Raw genomic sequence first — 12,606 nt, forward strand, 5'->3', positions numbered from 1 at the left:
GTCCTGGGCCCTAAGCTTTTATGCTCAAGGCCTGTAGTCTACCACTAAATTTCTGGGTTTTATTGTTGTTGTTGTTGTTGTTATTGTTGTTTGTTTTTTGAGGGAGTGGGGGATAAATTGGAGATAAGTGTGTCTTAGATGTTACTGCCACTGCTGTCTTGAAACCTCCCCATAGAAATCAATCTTGAGAGTAGCCTTGATTAAAGTACTAGAGAGACCACACCCTGTGTCTAAGGGCTCCTGCAAGGTCACACCCTTCTAAAAGCAGAAGCAAAAGTTGAAGAGTTGAAGGATGGGCTCATCCTGGAGGATGAGCCTTACTGCTAGAGGATGAAGGCAAATAGCAAGCATGAGCAGGTTGACAGAAGGAGGCCCCAGATCAGGTCCAGACAAGGTTGACCAAGACTCCTAGGACAGACCTTGCAGCTTGCCATCAAGATCCCCTACAGATGTGAAAAATTCAAACTGAGAGGTGCCTCCATGGTGTGTGTGTGTGTGTGTGTGTGTGTGTGTGTGTGTGTGTGTGTGTGTGATTCTCTTGGCTGTGGTGTGGGTTCTAGACCATGAATAAAAGATGACTAGAGCAGCCAAGTCAAGCTTTGAACTTGTCAGAGGTGGAAGAGGAAAAGGAGAAGGTCAGTTGAACCAACTTTCAAAGCAGGATTTAAACAGAGACCATCCCTCTCACCCAAAGATAAAATACAAAGGATTCATAATCATGACTTCAGGAGTGAATTGGAAGAGAGAGACAGAGCTGCTAAAAGAAAAAAAATATGTATCTTCCAAACCAAGAACGCACAACTTCAGTATTGAAGAAGCCTTAGTTAGACCAGATTCCTGCTGCCAACCTTGACATGGACTACCCTCTAACAGATGAGGAAGATAAAGATTTTGAAGAGGACAATGATGATGATGATGATACCTGCAGCCTTTCTAACTGAACTGGAAAAGATGAAAAAAGAGCAAACTGAGCAGCATGCCAGAAAGGAACAAGAGCAAAAACCAGAAAACATGTTTTTGTATGGAAAATATTCTGCATGGAACCCTACTTCTTAATCTCACTGGCCCATCTCAGTCACAGGCCAACTTCGAAGTTAAAAAAAGGTGGGATGATGATGGTGTCTCCAAGAACTGTGCAAAAGGCGCAATAATTAGAAGAAAGATATGTGATTTGTGACTGATACTCTGAGATCAGAATTTCATAAAATGATCATGGAGCAATACATTAAGTAATACAGTTTTATGTGCTTAAACACTAGAATGTAAGGGATCAGTTCGGCACTTTTTTTGTCATTTTTTTCTTCTTTCCTCTTGCATAAATGAAATATAAGCTCTCTAATGATAAGTTCCAAGATATTCCTTTAATGATTCTGAATTTGATGATGAACTTGAGAATTGTTTTAGTAGTATCCATTCTCTGAATGTTTCCACTCGTGTTTTCTTTTTAACATAGGGAAAACAAATCTGCTTGTAATAAATATTTTAATCTTAAAAAATGCTGGGAATGACATAGTGTTACATAATGACATCACAGTAGTTTTCATTGTATATTACCTATTACTCCATATAATATTTTACATGAAACTCAAAAACAGTTGATGAATAAATAATGGTGTAAAAATGCCCATAAAAATATATTTTAACACTATGCTGTCAATATGTATGAAAGTACTGATATATTAATCAATTTTTTTGCCAGCTGTGGGGCTTGAACTCAGAATCTGAGTACTGTCCTTGGACTTTTTTTTCTCAAGGCTAGAGCTCTACCACTTGAGCCACAGCATCACTTACAGCTTTTTTCTATGTATGGTGTACTGAGGAATCAAACCTGGCTTTTTGTACATGCTCTGAATCAAAATTTTATGGAGAGAGAGAACTTTATATATCAGTATGCTCATAGTAAAACTGTTACTATCAATTATGAATAGCTACCTAGGCAGGCACAATTTTTCACCTTTGTCATCAATTAACTGAGTGATTGAAAAATTGTTAAATTATTTTCTTATGAATTTCTCATAGGTATTTAGCACACAACTTTATCATGGAGCTATGTTTCCACTAATTCATTTTAACTATCTCAATGACAAATCAATACTGTTACTTTGTGCATTAAATGTAAAAATCAGAGACCAACTTTTTGAAAAGTCTCAAGTAACAAAGTAAAATTAGATCTCTTATACTAATTTCTATTGATTAAAACGTGTCTAAGCCAGATGTGGTGACTTACACCTGTAATTCTAGCCACTCAGAAGATTGCTGTTCAAAGCCAGCCCAGGCATGAAAAAGCCCAGAGAGATTCTTATCTCCAATTAATCACCAGAAAGCCAGAAGTGGTGCTGTGACTCAAGGAGTAGGGTGGTAGCCTTGAGATGAAGAGCGCAGGGGCACTGCCCAGACTCTGAGTTCAAGTCCCACGAATAAACAAAACAAAAGAAAACTGTATGTATATAAATGTCAATTGCAAAGAAATATGCTCATTCTTTTCTTTAGCCTTTTAAAGGTTTTTTCCTTTGTGGGAAAAGAATACAATAGTAACATGCTGATAACTTTTTGATATGGTTTTGAATGTGAGTGGGTGTAGGCTTTCAATTTACAGCCGGTTCTATAAGTTTGTTATTATTTCTTGAAATTAAGTTACTCTGTAGTTCCTTATTTCAAGTACTTACATGCAATTTAAATCATACAATGTCACAAAATATAAATCATATAAGAGAAATTATGTGGTTTAACTGTTTGTACCTAAACATCCATATGAAACGAAACAACAAAGAAACCAGGGAAAATGTTACTTACTCAAAAGTACTGTAAACTGGATGCTAGTGGCTCACACATGTATCTTACCTACCCAGGGGACTGAGATCTGAGGATCCCAGTTCAAAGCCAGCCAAGGCACAAAAGTCCATGGGGTACTTATCTCCAATTAACCACCAGAAAACCATATGTAGTGATGTGGATAAAGATGGTAGATCACTAGGCTTCAGCAGAAGAGCTCACTGACCTTGTGCAGGTCCTGAGCCCAAGCCTGGCCAAAAAAAAAAGATCACTTCTGAAGAGGCAGTGAGGGAGGTAATTCCCAGTTAAGGAATAGCTCCTACTTTTCAGGCTTTGTTTTGTTTTTCTTTTTTTTCCCCCTCTGATCACTGAACACATACTGTTCCAATTCCTAGGAGAATTCAATTGCATCTTAACTACTCAGATAAGGACATAATTTGTTTGTGAGGGAGAAATTCAAGACAACAAGAAATTTGTAAACATTCACGGACATTCTCACAGGGAACATTCCCTAAAGGTTATGAAACTCTCAACAAACATATGACATACTTATTTAGAGCTACAAGACAGATGCTCAGTAAACATTGTCTTCAATGTGCATTACATTTAAAAATTATTACGTGGAGGGCTGGCAGTTTGGCCTAGTGGTTAAAGTACTTGCCTAGCATGCATGAAGACCCGGGTTCGATTCCTCGGTACCACATGCATAGAAAAAAGCTGGAAGTGGTGCTGAGGCTCAAGTGGCAGAGCTCTAGCCTTGAGAAAGTCCAAGCTCAGGCCCTGAGCTCAAGCCCCAGGACTGGCAAAAAACAAACAAACAAACAAAAAGACAAACTGTGAGTAAAATAAAGAAGAAATATTTTTATTAATTTTTTTGAATTTTTTTATTGTAATTAGTAAAAGGGTTACATGATATTTGCCAGATAGAAGGTGCATTAATTCACATACATTGATACCCTTTCACATGTCTTGATACCCATTTCCCTCCCCCCCCACACCCCCCACCCATCTTGGTTTTCCCCCCTTCCCTATCAAATTTCAAATATCCAAATACAAATAAATTCAATATATCACAAAACAAAGTGAGATACTATACCAATATGAGATAACCAAAGGACACCAAAGGAGATAAGAGACAACATAGTACATTAAGGACAACGATCATTCATTATATGGCTTTTGTTTCAATATCCTGGAGGTCCTTTCAATTAGCTTCACATTATATGGCCTTATGTATCAAGATTTTGCTCTATTGCAAATCTCTGCTAGTAGGGCCCAGGGTTTCTACTGATTATGACGAATGAGGGAAACCATTGAGCCTAAGTTCCTTTGAGTCTGGCTTACTTCACTTAATAGGATTTTTTCTAAGTCTTTCCATTTCCTAACAAATGGGGCACTGTCATTCTTTCTGACAGCAGCATAGAATTCCATTGTGTACAAATACCACAACTTGTTGATCCACTCATCAACTGAGGGACATCTAGGTTGGTTCCATATCTTTGCTATGGTGAATAGTGCTGCAATGAACATTGTTGTGCTAGTGGGTTTAGTATGTCTTTGTTTCTGGATGGTTGGGTAAATGCCAAGTAGTGGAATTGCTGGGTCATAGGGGAGTTCTATGTTTAGCCTTTTGCGGCACTGCCACACTGCTTTCCATAGTCGTTGAACGAGTTTGCACTCCCACCAACAGTGTAGTAGTGATCCCTCCTGGCCACATCCCCTCCAGCATCTGTTGTTATTCGTTTTCCTGATCCTGGCCATTCTAACTGGAGTGAGGTGGAATCTTAGAGTTGTTTTGATTTGCATTTCTTTTATGACCAGAGATGTTGAGCATTTCTTCATGTGTCTACAGGCCATTTTTTTATCTTCTTCAGAGAAGACTCTCTTTAAGTCTTTGGCCCATTTTTTAATGGGATGGTTGTTACTTTGGAGGTTAGTTTTGGAGTGTTTCAATTTTTTGAGTTGTTGATATATTTTAGATATGAGGCCTTTGTCCGTTGTTTGGTTGGTGAAGATCTTCTCCCACTCTGTAGGCTTCCTGATTAGTTTACTAGCTATGTCCTTTGCCATACAAAAGCTCTGCAGTTTAATGCAGTCCCACTTATCCAGCCTTTCTCTGATTTGTGGTGATTCTTGGTCCTTATTAAGAAAGTTTCGACCTGTGCCAAGGAGGCTTAGTGTATCTCCTATTCCTTCCTGTAGAGTTTTCAGTGTGTCAGCTTTTACCTCCAGGTCTTTGATCCATTTGGAGTTAATTCTAGTGCCAGGTGACAAAGAAGGATCCAGCTTTAGTTTTCTACAGGTGCTTAACCAGTTCTGCCAGCACAACTTGTTGTAGAGGCTGTCTTTTTTCCATTCTATTTTTTTGGCTCCCTTGTCAAAGATTAGGTGGCCATAGGTCTGTGGTTTAATATCTGGGTCCTCAGTTCTATTCCATTGGTCTTCAGGCCTGTTCCTGTGCCAGTTCCAAGCTGTTTTGAGAATTATAGCTCTGTAATAGAGTCTGAAGTTTGGAATTGAAATTCCTCCAGCGCTGTTCTTTCTGCTAAGAAGGGGTTTTGCTATACGGGGTCTTTTATTATTCCATATGAAATTTTGGATTGCCTCTTCTATTTCTTTAAAGAATGACATTGGGATGTTGATGGGTATTGCATTGAATTTGTAGATAGCTCTTGGCAAGATTGTCATTTTCACAATGTTGATTCTTCCAATCCAGGAGCATGGGAGGTTTTTCCATTTCCTTAGTTCTGCTTTAATTTCCTTTTGTAGGGTTTTAAAGTTTTCGTCAAAAAGGTCCTTTACATTCTTAGTTAAGCTAATTCTTAGGTACATAAAGAAGAAATATTATTAAAAAAAACTATTACACCGAAATTACAAAAAATATACTTTTTGCTGTACAGTTAACATGGTAGGATTAATTTGCTTCACTTAACTAGCTCTTCACATATTTTGAAACACAGGAATCACTTTTTGTTCTAACATTGGAGATACAGATACTAACATGAAAAAAATTACAATAGAACAAAACCTAGATACATAAGGCCATATAGTATGATGAAAGGACCTCCAGGATATAGAAACAAAAGCCATATAATGAGTGATTGTTGTCCTTAGTTTGTACTGTTATCTCTCATCTATTTTGCTGTCTCTTGGTTATCTCATATTATTACAGTACTTCACCTTTTTATCTGATATATTGTATATATGTGTGTTTGGTTATTTGAAATCGGATAGGGAAGGAGAAAAACAAGAAGAGGGGCGGGGTGGTGTAAGGGAAATGGGGACCAAGACATAATAAAGGATATCAATATTTGTGAAGTAAAGCACCTTCTGTCTTGTGAATATAATGTAACCCTTCTATTAATTGCAATACAAAATATATTGAAAAAATAAAATGAAGGCAGTGAAAGGAGGCAAAAAAAGCATTGAAGTCAGAAGGTCAGCCAAAGAGAATACTGAAACAGGGGCCAGAAGTTTTGCCTAGTGGTAGAGTGCTTACCTAGCATACATGAAGACCGGGGTTCAATTCCTTGGTATGACATACATAAAAAAAAAGCCGGAAGTGGTGCTGAGGCTCAAGTGGTAGAAAGTCCAAGGACAGTGCTCAGGCTCTGAGCTCAAGCCCAGGACTGGCAAAATAAAGAGAATACTGAAATACTAAATGGAATAAAGACAATATTTAAACTACAAAAAAAGAAAAAATAATATGCACTTGGGCCTAAGAAAATTATTTCATTGTTTTATTTTTAATTTCATTGAATACATTTAGCTCCAGTGATGTGGTATAAATATACTTAACAGTGAGGAATGATTTATTTTTTAATTAGCTACTTAATAGACAAAGAGACTGAAAAGGATACATCAGAGAAAATATGGCTGAAATTTGGTTTAGCCACATTTTGATTTGGGGAAAGAAAATGACTTTAAATTTGCTTACTAGATGATAATAGCCAGCAGATTCACATGCCATAAAATATGTTATCATTAATTCTATGCACACTATTAGATAATAAGTAATTGAGACTCCATTTAAATCTTTTTAGAGTTTGGCTAGCTGCTATGAACACAAAGGAGTAATACAAGCTGCCATTCTATGAGTAAACTTCTAATCTAAGTTCTGTAATTATTCCATATCCATTGCTAAAAAGAGCAAGAAAATTGCATTTCTTTTGCATTGTGATGAGGTTTCTTCCACCAATTTGAAAAAGGCGTGCTGGAAAAGCCTATCTTGTAAAGTGTTCAGGTCAGTGCTTTCACTTGTATCGCTCATGAAAACATAGCTTTGAACATATTAAGAAAATACTGTTTTTTTCACTATTACTTAGACTATGAGTATATATTCAGCTTATATCCTAAAAGGTAATTAGAATTAGCTTTGAGTAGATTATAGCTCTAAATTTTTAAGGGGATTGATGGTGGATGTTCTTATTTTTGCAGTTAGACAACCTCCGAATAATTAATCCTCAACAATGTTGGATAATTCAGACTCCATTGTGGAGCTAATCTCCAAAAAGGTCAGCTCTATAGCCAGTGGGATACACAAGAAAGAAGATGCAGGAGTAGGGGGTTATAGAATGGGAGGGTGGACACGGGAGAGAAATGAGGGAGATGGTAACAATGTCTGACAAGAATTATAGTCACTACCTTACATATGTAACTATAAACCCTCTTACATTACTGTGAGGACAAAATTAAGTTTTAACATAGGGAGAGGAAGAAGAAGAAGAAGGAGGAGGAGAAGAAGGAGGAGGAGGAGAAGGAGGAGGAGGAGGAAGAGGAGGAGGAGGAGGAGGAGGAGGAGGAGGAGGTGGAGGAGGAGGAGGAGGAGGAGGAGGAGGAGGAGGAGGAGGAGGAGGAGGGAGAGAAGAGGGGGGAGGAGAGGGAGGAGGGGGAGGAGGGGGAGGAAGGAGGAGGAGGAGGAAGAAAAAAAAGGAAAAGAAGATGCATGATAAGGTAACTGGACAGTACTCAAACAGTGCTACTGCTACTGGAAGAGCCAAAACTTAGATAATAATGTTGTGTTTACTGAGGGCTAGATGAACATTGCATTCTCCCTGCTTTTCTGTGACATTAATATACAGCAAACCTTTTCTGGAAAACAGGAATTTCACGTTCTTAACTCTCCTTTTGAGATTATTTCCTCCATTACCTTTTTCTGATATCTGTAAATAACTAAAATCTGAAATAAATCACTATTGTCTGTCCCTGCTGTATTACATGTCTCTCTGTGTAAAGAAACACACTTTGAGGCAAAAACTACTTAATTATTTGCTTCCAGAATGGAAAATGAGCTTACTAAATGCTTAATACATCAATTATCAGAAAACCAGGAATATTAAATAAAGGAAATTCACAAAGAGCCAGACTAAAACAAAAAAGTATTACATGTTTGTAAACAGCAGATGGAAGGAGGCAAATACAGTGTGGAATTACAATTTATGTGTGTAGTTCTTAGATTCAATATTAGGATAATTTTTTTAATTAAAAGATTTTATTAGCAGTGATTTTTACATCATATTTCAAATGCCAAGTTTAACAAACAAGTATTCAAAAATGGAATCTATATGCAATCACTGGCACATTAATTTAAGAACAAAACTCATATTAAGCTGAGTCTGTGTATATCATAGGTATATATCAATCTATATAAAAGGAATAGGAGATACACTAGGCTCCTTGGCACAGGTCGAAACTTTCTTAATAAGGACCAAGAATCACAACAAATCAGAGAAAGGCTGGATAAGTGGGACTGCATTAAACTGCAGAGCTTTTGTATGGCAAAGGACATAGCTAGTAAACTAATCAGGAAGCCTACAGAGTGGGAGAAGATCTTCACCAACCAAACAACGGACAAAGGCCTCATATCTAAAATATATCAACAACTCAAAAAATTGAAACACTCCAAAACTAAAAGTAACAACCATCCCATTAAAAAATGGGCCAAAGACTTAAAGAGAGTCTTCTCTGAAGGAGAAACAAAAATGGCCTATAGACACATGAAGAAATGCTCAACATCTCTGGTCATAAAAGAAATGCAAATCAAAACAACTCTAAGATTCCACCTCACTCCAGTTAGAATGGCCAGGATCAGGAAAACGAATAACAACAGATGCTGGAGGGGATGTGGCCAGGAGGGATCACTACTACACTGTTGGTGGGAGTGTAAACTCGTTCAACGACTATGGAAAGCAGTATGGCAGTGCCTCAAAAGGCTAAACATAGAACTCCCCTATGACCCAGCAATTCCACTACTTGGCATTTACCCAACCATCCAAAATCTAGGGCATTACTAAATCCACTAGCACAACAATGTTCATTGCAGCATTATTCACCATAGCAAAGATATGGACCCAACCTAGATGTCCCTCAGTTGATGAGTGGATCAACAAGTTGTGGTATTTGTACACAATGGAATTCTATGCTTCTGTCAGAAAAAATGACATCGCCCCATTTGTTAGGAAATGGAAAGACTTAGAAAAAATCATATTAAGTGAAGTAAGCCAGACTCAAAGGAACTTAGGCTCAATGGTTTCCCTCATTTATAATAACCATTAGAAACCTGTGCTCTACTAGCAGAGATCTGCAATAGAGCAAAACCTTGATATATAAGGCCATATAGTATGAAGCTAATTGAAAGGACCTCCAGGATACTGAAACCAAAGCCATATAATGAATGATTGTTGTCCTTAATGTACTATGTTATCTTTCATCTCCTTTGGTGTCTCTTGGGTATCTCATATTGTTACAGCATCTCACTTTGTTATCTGATATATTGAATTTATTGGTATTTGGTTATTTGAAATTTGATAGGGAAGGGGGGAAAACCATGACGAGTGGGGGGGTGGGGGGGAGGGTAATGGGTACCAAGACATGTGAAAGGGTATCAATGTATGTGAATTAATGCACCTTCTATCTGACAAATATCATGTAACCCTTTTATTAATTACAATAAAAAATTAAAAAATAAAATAAAATAACAATATGTCTATAGAATATATCTACCATCATAGATTTGTATGTCTATGTAGATGTATTTACATCTCAAAATTCATGTCAATGATCTTCAGTACCACAATATTGAGTCATCGCTCTTGAACAGGTTGGATCTAATATCAAGGGGACCATGCACCTTTTGTTTCTTTGGTCTTGGCTTATCTCACTCGACACGATTTGCTCTACTTCCATCCACTTTCCAGAGAAAGACATTATTTTATCTTGTTTGGTAGCTATGTAGAATTACACTGTATAGATATAGATTAGATCACATTTTTTGTATCCATTCATCTGTAATGGGGCATCTGGGCTGTTACTTTGCTTGGCTATTGTGAAAAGTGCAGCAATGAACATGGCTGTGCAGGTGACCTTATCATATCCTGGATTATGATGCTCAGGGTAGATACCCAGGAGTGGTATGGCTGGGTCATAGGGAAGATCTATTTTTAGTTTTTTTTCAAGACTTTTGAACGTTTTTTGTTTATATTTTGGTACTACAAGTGATCAGTTTTAAATGAATGTTTTCTATAAAGAATATAAAACACAAATTTTTTCCAAATATCTGATCTGCACAAAACCTTATGAAAAGTTTTCTATGTAGTCTTCATCAATGCAAATCTTTGTGTATGACCCACTTTTACTGTAGATCTCCAAACTGTTTTCACAATAATGAAGCTACAAAGTTTTTCTGCAGTACACTCATTACAATCTAAATATTTCTACTAAAAGAAAGCTGTGGAATATAATAATAAGGGTTCCAAGGAGAAGGCTATCTGTTGAGGCTCAGTTTGCTTACTTGCTCTAGAGTTTTCTGTCACTATTTTTGAAAGCAAATAGCATGATAGGTACAGTATTGTCTCCATTAACTCTTTCTAATTTAGAAATTTGTTTTTCATAAAACTTGACCAATTAAATTATCATTTGCATTTAGCTGCAAGCCTGTTAAAAAGCATTTTATTAGTGGTATCAACAAATTCAAACAAGCTGAAATTTAGAAAAAGTGGCTTTTGTGAAGCTTGCATACTCTTTACATATTGTGGGCTGTGCTGCCACCTCAACATCTAACTTGATGTCTAATGCCTCATAGTGAAAGGCTGATCAATGGAAGCATGCAAAATAACTTTCTAGGGGCTGTGAGGCAACAAAACAATAAACAGAATTTAAGCAAGATTTACATGTAATCCAATTTTTCACTCAGAAGTTCTTCCACACTATCTGTGTTCCATTTGAGGATGCTCAGCTCTTCAGCAATGTTCCCATTGTCTTCCAAAAGCTTTAGTACAGGATCTGACCAATGAACATAACTGATTTATAATCCTAGAAACAGTTTGGGCTGTCAATTCTGACAAAAGCTTGGACTTCAGGGAACCTCCCCAATTTTCATCCATAGACTTCAAGAATAGCTCCAGCATAAAGCTTTTGGGTTTCAAACTGTGCTTCTTCCTGACAGCATCCTCTGCAATCAGGATCCAGCTAAAGTACATTGAATGGTCCAAGTAAATCACAAGAGCTGCAGAGCAGGTTGCTAGAGAAGTCTAACTATCTGCATGCCTCTGATGAGAACTCTGTTCCCAAAGCAGTCGCCAACAGCAACCACAACTCAAACACCGACCTGACCCACCCAGCCAGCATAGCTGCCATTGCTCCCAACTACCATCCTATTTTCAGATTTTTGAGGAACCTCCAAACTGCCATCCAGAGTGGTTGTACTGATTTACATTTCCACCAGGAGTGCAGCAGGGTTTCTCTTTCTCCACATCTCTGCTTGCATTTGGTGTTGTCTCAGTTCAGAATATTGGCCATTCAGATTGGGATAAGGTGGTATCTTAGGGTTGTTTTTATTTGCATTTCCTTTAAGACCATGGATGATGAACATTTTCTCATAATTTTCTTTGTCATGTTGACATCCTCTTTTGATAGTTTCTCTTTAGTTCCTTTGACCATTTAGCAATTGGTTTGTTAGGTTTGGGGAGGATTAGTTTCTTGAGTTCCTTGTAGATATTGTATATTAAGCATTTGTCTGATGTATAATTGTTGTTTGGCAGTCTTCCTACTTTAGTTGGTATGACTTTATCTGTGCAGAAACTTTTTTTAATATTTTATTGTATTTAATAAAAGGGTTACATGATATTTGCCAGATAGAAGGTGCATTAATTCACATACATTGATACCCTTCCACATGTCTTGTTCCCCATTACCCTCCCCTCACCCCCCTCTTGGTTTTTCCCCCTTCCCTGTCCAATTTCAAGTAGCCAAATACAAATGTATTCAATATATCAGATAACAAAGTGAGATATTGTGACAATATGAGATAACAAAGGAACAGCAAAAGAGATGAGAGATAACATAGCATCTTAAGGACAGCAATCATTCATTATATGGCTTTTGTTTCAATATCCTAGAGGTCCATTCAATTAGCTTCATACTATATGGCCTTATGTATCAAGTTTTTGCTCTATTGCAAATCTTTGCTATTAAAGCCCAAAGTTTCTACTGGTTATGATGAATGAGGGAAACCATTGAGCCTAAATTCCTTTCAGTCTGGCTTACTTGGCTTAATATGATTTTTTCTAAGTCTTTCCATTTCCTAACAAATGGAGCGATGTCGTTTTTTCTGACAGCAGCATAGAATTCTATTGTGTACAAATACCACATCTTGTGGATCCATTCATCAACTGAGGGACATCTAGGTTGGTTCCATATCTTTGCTATGGTGAATAATGCTGCAATGAACATTGATGTGCTAGTGGATTTAGTATGCCCTAGTTTCTGGATGGTTGGGTAAATGCCAAATAGTGGAATTGCTGGGTCATAGGGAAGCTCTATGTTTAGCCTTTTGAG

General features: G+C 37.3%; 2 pseudogenes; one reads left to right on the forward strand and one right to left on the reverse strand.

Annotated features, from left to right (window-relative positions):
* Positions 1-574: 574 nt before the first annotated feature.
* LOC150056630 (spliceosome-associated protein CWC15 homolog pseudogene) lies at positions 575-1,233 on the forward strand (annotated as a pseudogene).
* A 9,703-nt stretch (positions 1,234-10,936) lies between these two features.
* On the reverse strand, positions 10,937-11,409 carry LOC150056631 (selenoprotein F pseudogene; annotated as a pseudogene).
* Between the last annotated feature and the right edge of the window lie 1,197 nt (positions 11,410-12,606).

This window comes from Megascapheus bottae, chromosome 12 (assembly GCF_031878675.1).
Source record: "Megascapheus bottae isolate mThoBot1 chromosome 12, mThoBot2.hap1, whole genome shotgun sequence".
Lineage (NCBI taxonomy): Eukaryota > Metazoa > Chordata > Mammalia > Rodentia > Geomyidae > Megascapheus > Megascapheus bottae.